The sequence below is a fragment of the Gossypium hirsutum genome, chromosome A05 (genome assembly GCF_007990345.1).
Source record: "Gossypium hirsutum isolate 1008001.06 chromosome A05, Gossypium_hirsutum_v2.1, whole genome shotgun sequence".
Taxonomy (NCBI): Eukaryota; Viridiplantae; Streptophyta; class Magnoliopsida; order Malvales; family Malvaceae; genus Gossypium; species Gossypium hirsutum.
This window is the reverse complement of record NC_053428.1, coordinates 67,371,387-67,377,810: the sequence shown is the minus strand read 5'-3', so window position 1 is coordinate 67,377,810 and position 6,424 is coordinate 67,371,387. Positions and strand designations below refer to the sequence as shown.

Genomic DNA, 6,424 nt, shown 5'->3' with positions numbered 1-6,424 from the left:
GCGTTCTTGTGGGCTTGGGCTTTTGTGGGCCTCATTGGATTGAGATGGGCTGTATGGGCCCAATGGGCTCGTGGGCCCCACACAGATAAAATTTATGATAAGTGACAAATAATGGAGTGGGCTATGGTGATCGCATAGTCGCGACTGAATTTGGGCTAAATGGGCCACACGAGGGTGTGGGCCCACTTGTGCCGAGTAATTGGCTTTGGGCCTATTCACACTGTTTTGGCCATATGGGTTATTTGAGTCGTTAGAGACGACAGTAGACCTTTTGAAGGGTTGTTATCTGTATCGAGACCCTAAAATTAGTTCAATAACCAAAATACCCAGGAGGGGTAAAATTACTATTTACCCTTACCGACAAAATGACCATTATACTCCTAGTGGTAGGTTAATTGATGTGTGTATAACATACTGCATACACGTAATGTTTATGACACGACATACTACATGGGGTTGGGTTTCTAATTTGGAGGAAGTACTGTATTAGTGGTTTTAGCATGTAATTACTGCTCTAGTGGCTTTGCCACGTTTACTGTTATTAGCAGCTTTGCTGCGTTTCTGTTAGCAGCTTCGCTGCGATATTGGTGTGTTGGCTGGGTAGGTCGATTCAATCCCCACATGGTGTGTTGGTTGGTACGGAAAGTGTGTTGGTTGGATTGGGGTGGGTTACATGACTGCACTGTACTGATACTGAATTGGGCTAAGGCCCACACCGTTACTGTGTAAGGCTAAAGCCAAGACTGTTCAGTTACTAAATTGGGCTACGACCCAAACTGTTCTGCATGTATTGTTTACTGTCTGACTGTTTAGGGGATTACACACTGAGTTTTTGTAAACTCACTTTTTCTTTTAATTGTACAGGTATTCCCCAACCTTAGACGATTTGGAGTTGCGAGGGACTCGGAGGTGGCCACACAATTGCGAATGATTTATTTATGAGTTTATTCATTTAAAGATTTTATATTTGGGTTTTACTTATGTAATAAGACCGTTTGTGGGTTTTAATTTTTAATTGGGCTTTGAATTATATATTTTTAAACTGCTAGTCTAGGTAAAGATGAGTTTTTAAAACAATTACTGTTTTCTAAAACACGCCTTTTAAGCTTCATCGACTTAAGAAGCTTCCATGTTTTAAATCAATTTAATATAACATTGATAGTTAATAAGGTAAACGTTTTGATGAGAACTTTTGTTAAGAAATAATAGAAGGATTTAAATTTAGAAATAAATTTTTTACTGAAAAGATCAACTCCCGAAAGACACTTCGATGTGACACGCCAGATTCAGCCATAACGTCTAGGCTGGGTTTGGGGTGTTACAATCCATTTCACAAAATAGTCCCCCCATTAGCTAGTTCATGCTACAAGGGTTCCAAAAGTACAAAAATGATAAAAAATAGGCATCTAAATCACTTGCAAGAAGATAGCTTGGCTGAAATTTTAAAGCTTCAAAACCCTTACTTTTGCTGAAAATTTTAGTGAGGAAGAAGATGAGAAAGAGATGATATCATTCTTTGTTTATTTTATTTTATTTCTAGTCAATTTGGTTACCAAAATTTGCCTAACCATTTTGACTATTTTAATTCCTTGTCCCATGGCCAGCCATCACTCATTTAAAGGCTTAATTTCACTTTAAAGACCCCCAATTTTGGTTCTTTAGCTATTTGGTATATCTATCTAATAAAATAAGACTTTTGCCCTTATGCGATTTAGTCCTTTTTACAATTAAGCTCATAAATGCTAAAATTAATTCACCAAAATTTTCATGCACTCATATAATCATGCTATAACACAAAATAATATTAAAAATAATTTCTCCAGTTTTAGAATAGTGGCTCCGAAACTACTGTTCCGACTAGGCCAAAATCGGGCTGTTACACATTGCTATCACTTTATACTCATTTCTTTTAGTTATATATTCGGTGGGTTGTATCATGTATATGCTTTTTTCAAGATAACAATTCAAAATTTTGTCTTGACATCCATTTTCCATATCTCGTAATTGGGAGTGTTGCAATGGATAACAATATGTAGATTGACTTGAGCATGAAAACTAGAGAGAAAGTTTCTTCGTAATCGACACCTTCTTTCTGAGTATAACTTTTTGCTACAAGTCTGGCCTTATAAGTTTTCACTTTCCATTTGCATTTCTTTTCCTCTTGTAGATCTACTTACAGCCTATGGGTTTTATCTCAACTAGTAAGTTTATTAGTTCCCACACTGAGTTGGAATACATAGAATCCATCTTAGCTTTCATAACTATTTTCCAGAGTTTGGAATCAACACTCTGCATTGTTTCATCATATGTGAGTGGGCCATCATTTTCCTGTTCAATAGACTCAATGTTAAGAACTCTTCTACTAGATTGGAAGAACTCAGACCTACGAGAGACCGTCCTACTGCAACAAAGCACCCTATGTTGCTGATCGTTTGTAGGTCCACTATTAGGAGTTGGTTCTGGAACCGTTTCAGTAGGGTTTTGTATATTTCCCAAAATTTCTTTGAGTACCCCTTTACTCTAAGGTTCAAAGTTATTCATGTAACTTTGTTTAAGGAAAGTAGCATGAGTTGACACTATAACATTTTGGTCTTTCGGGTTATAAAACAAACCACCATTTGTTCCCTTTTGATATGCTACAAATATGCACAATTCTGTTTGTGAGTCCAACTTTTTTGCATCTTTGTCCAATACCTGGGTTGGACATCCCTAAATCATATGGAGATCCTTGCCATGTCACAATTCGTATGGGGATTTCAATGCTATCTTAATTGGCACATCATTCAGAATATAGCAAGTCGTTTGTACAACATATCCCCAAAAAGAGACTGACAGCTTCGAATAACTTAACATCGAATGCACCATGTCTAATAACATTTGACTTTTTCTCCCTACCCCACTATTCTGTTATGGAGTCCTCAAAGTGGTTAACTGAGATAAAGTCTAATTCTCTATGAGGTACCTTAAGAACTCATTAGATGAATATTCCCTGCCTTAATTAAACCGAAGTGCCTTTATTGGTAAGCCTAGCTGTTTATCTACTTCTACACGAAACTCTTTAAATTTATTAAAGGTTCATTTTTGTGGTACATTAAGTATACATACTCATATCTGGAATAGTTGATAACTCTTGAAAAGAGTTATATTTAAGGCCTCTAAATAGAATTAATTGGTTGTAATTAAGTGAATACATTTGCATTTTAAGGATATTTTTAGAACATTGCATAACAAAGCTCGGATTGTGATATAATGATCATTATTTGTTACTTTTATCACTTGGGGAGGAAAGGTATGGTTTTGTGTGAATACAGGTGTAGAAAGAGTAAGAAGATGAAGGGGGAAAATAAAGGAAGTGAAATATTGCCGTTGCAAATTTTGAAATTGATTGGCAACAGATTTGCCATGGTAATTCTGAGATGACTCAACACTTTATTCGTGTCATTCTCAGCTAGCTGTGCGTGCACCAAAAAATCCAGCCTAAAAAAAGGAATGAAAAAAAAGTGTGCTGAGGTGGGATGGATCTACCTAACAAAGGAAGGAGAGAGAAGAAGAAAAAAAGGATAGAAGAATTTGTGTGAGAAAGAGACTGGTGATAGCAATCCTTTCTCTGCATAGAGAAAAACTCTGTTGGAGAATTTCAGAGAAAGAAAGGGTTGCAACTACAGAGAGTAGAATACATACGTGAAGAAAGGGAGGAGACATCTATCCTGGATTCACGTATGATTGGAAGATAAAAGAGAAGATAGAGTGTGGTGAGAAATCCTGCAGTTTTGCATTTAGTTTTCCTGATTTCTGTGATTCAAACTTCTTTAAATATTGATGAATGATTTAAATTTGGTGTTTACTTTTCCACCCATGAACTAAACCTTTTTTGGGTTGGAGTTATTTGGGTAAATGTTTATCATCTTTAATGCTCATGATTTGAGATTACCTATATTATTGTTTCATTTTATGCCTATTTTAAATACTTGCATGCAAGCCCTATATATAGTTGATTGTATGGTGTGTTCATAGATGTATTTTTAATTTTGAAAAGGTTAAATATAATGGATCTAGAATCGTTTGATGAAAATGAATATTCGACAGAATATTCGTAGCACTCTAGGCATAGATGTTGCGAGTTGTGCAGAGAAGAACGTTCTTTGAAGTTATTAATCCAGAGTTCTGTAGACATATAGTAGCTTAGATTTTTAGCTTAAAATCTAGCTATCAAAAGAGGTAGGTTACAGTAGTAACTCTCTAAGCAGTTGATTAGACAATATTTTTCCATGACATTATTTTGATATGAGCATTTCACCTGAATAATTCCAGCCCTATTCTTCAACAACAAAATTACTATTGCTTTTCTCTGTAATTTGCCACACATTATATTTGCCATATCAATTCTCTGTTTTTAGCATAAAATTACATTAATTCATTATACCAACATCTTATTCAATTTAAGAGTATTTCCTGCTATTTAATATAGTTAATAGGATTATAATAATCAATCTCATACCAATTTCTAATCCCTGTGGAGACAATACTTACTTTTCACTTTATTAATTGAATGACATGTACATTTACACAATTGCATTAGTTATTTACATGTAACAAGTTTTTGGCACTGTTTTTGGGGATCGACAGCATTGGTAAAAAGTTGATTTGTTATTATTCTTGTTATTTTTGTTAGAATAGTTAATTAGTATTTTATTTTATTTTTTAGGTTTGTACTAGTGCATGAGAAGAAGTATCCAAGAGGATACATAATACTTTTTGATCCTGACATTGAAAGGACGTTAAGGCGAAGAAGGAAAGCATTAAAAGAAATGAAGAGGATTATAAATGATCCAATGAGAGAAGATTAGGTACTCCAGAATGAAAGGAATGATGACATTCCTCAAATATTAGATGATAGAGATAGACTTATCAGAGAACATGTAGTGCCTACTTTGGGTGATCTAAGTCTAGGAATTGTTAGGACACATATTTAAGGTCTACACTTTGTAGTAAAACCAATAATGTATCAGATGCTGCAGACGGTAGGGCAGTTTAGTGGTTTACCAACTGAAGATCTCAGATTGCACTTGAGACATTTTCTTAAAGTCTGTGACTCATTCAGGCAGCAGGGTGTTCATGAAGATGCCCTTAGATTAAAATTATTCCCTTATTCATTGTGAGATCATGCCAGATCATAGTTGAATGCATTACCATTAGGTATGGTGGCATCTTGAAATGAACTATGTCAGAGATTTTTGCTTAGGTACAATTCTCCCAACATGAATGCCAAGCTAAGGAATGACATTACATTGTGCAGGCAATCTGAAGATGAGACATTATACGAAGCATGAAAGTGTTTCAAGGAATTAATTAGAAAATGCCTAATGCATGGTTTTCTGTATTTGACACAAATGGAAATGTTCTAAAATGGATTAAATGCTCATACACGAATGATGGCAGATGCATTTACTAATGGGACATTGCTTGAAAAATCCTACAATGAAGTATATGAAATTCTGGAAAGAATAGCAGATAATGATTATCAGTACCCCACTACTAGAATTGGTACTGGTAGAGGAGTTGCTGGAGCAATGGAACTTGATGCGATTACATTGTTAACAACTCAGGTATTATATTTAATGAATATAATTAAAACTTTGAAAAGACCTTCTGTAATGTAGGAGATAAAGGCTGCAGAACAAGCATGTGTATACTGTGGAGAAGATCATGTTTTTGGTGAATGCCCATTTAATCCAGCCTCTATGTATTACATAGGAAATTTTAATCGTAGCAACAACAATCCCTACTCCAACATCTACAATCCATGGTGGAAGCAACATCCAAATTTCAGCTAGAGTAATCAGGGAATCGGAAATGCCAACACTGTTAATAGAAAAAAAGCTGCTAGTGTACCACCTAGACAAAGTCAACCAATGCCGTAGAAAAATGTGCAACAAAGTTCATCTTCTTCAACATCAGCTATGGAAGCTTTATTAAAAGACTATGTGGCTAAGAATGATGCAATTATTTAGAGCCAGAAAGCTTCTTTAGGAGCTCTGGAGAATTAAGTGGGACAAATTGCCACTGCATTAAGCTCCAGACAACAAGGAGCATTGCTTAGTGACACAGAAAGTTCTAGAGCTCAAGGAAAAGAACAATGTAAAACCATAACACTCCGGAGTGGCACTTAGCTGCCAGGAGTTGTGAATGATACCTTGTCTGAGGAGGAAAGTTCTGAAGTTCTTGGAAGCACAACTTTCGAATTGTGTAGCACCCCTAACTCGTATCCATCGTCGGAATTGGGTTACGGAGCATTACCGGAGATTACATTTTAAAACAATAAAAAATTTAATTTATATATATTACACAATATCAATCATAGCCAATGAATAACATACATATTGTCCCTTATACGAGCCCTCGAGGCCTTAAAAAAACATTAGAA

At 35.4% G+C, this 6,424-nt stretch overlaps 1 non-coding gene across 1 annotated transcript; it reads right to left on the bottom strand.

Moving 5' to 3' along the window:
* Positions 1–5,267: 5,267 nt before the first annotated feature.
* LOC121230023 (small nucleolar RNA R71) lies at positions 5,268–5,374 on the bottom strand. Its single transcript, XR_005927975.1, has one exon. It is a non-coding gene; the product is annotated as a small nucleolar RNA R71 (small nucleolar RNA).
* Between the last annotated feature and the right edge of the window lie 1,050 nt (positions 5,375–6,424).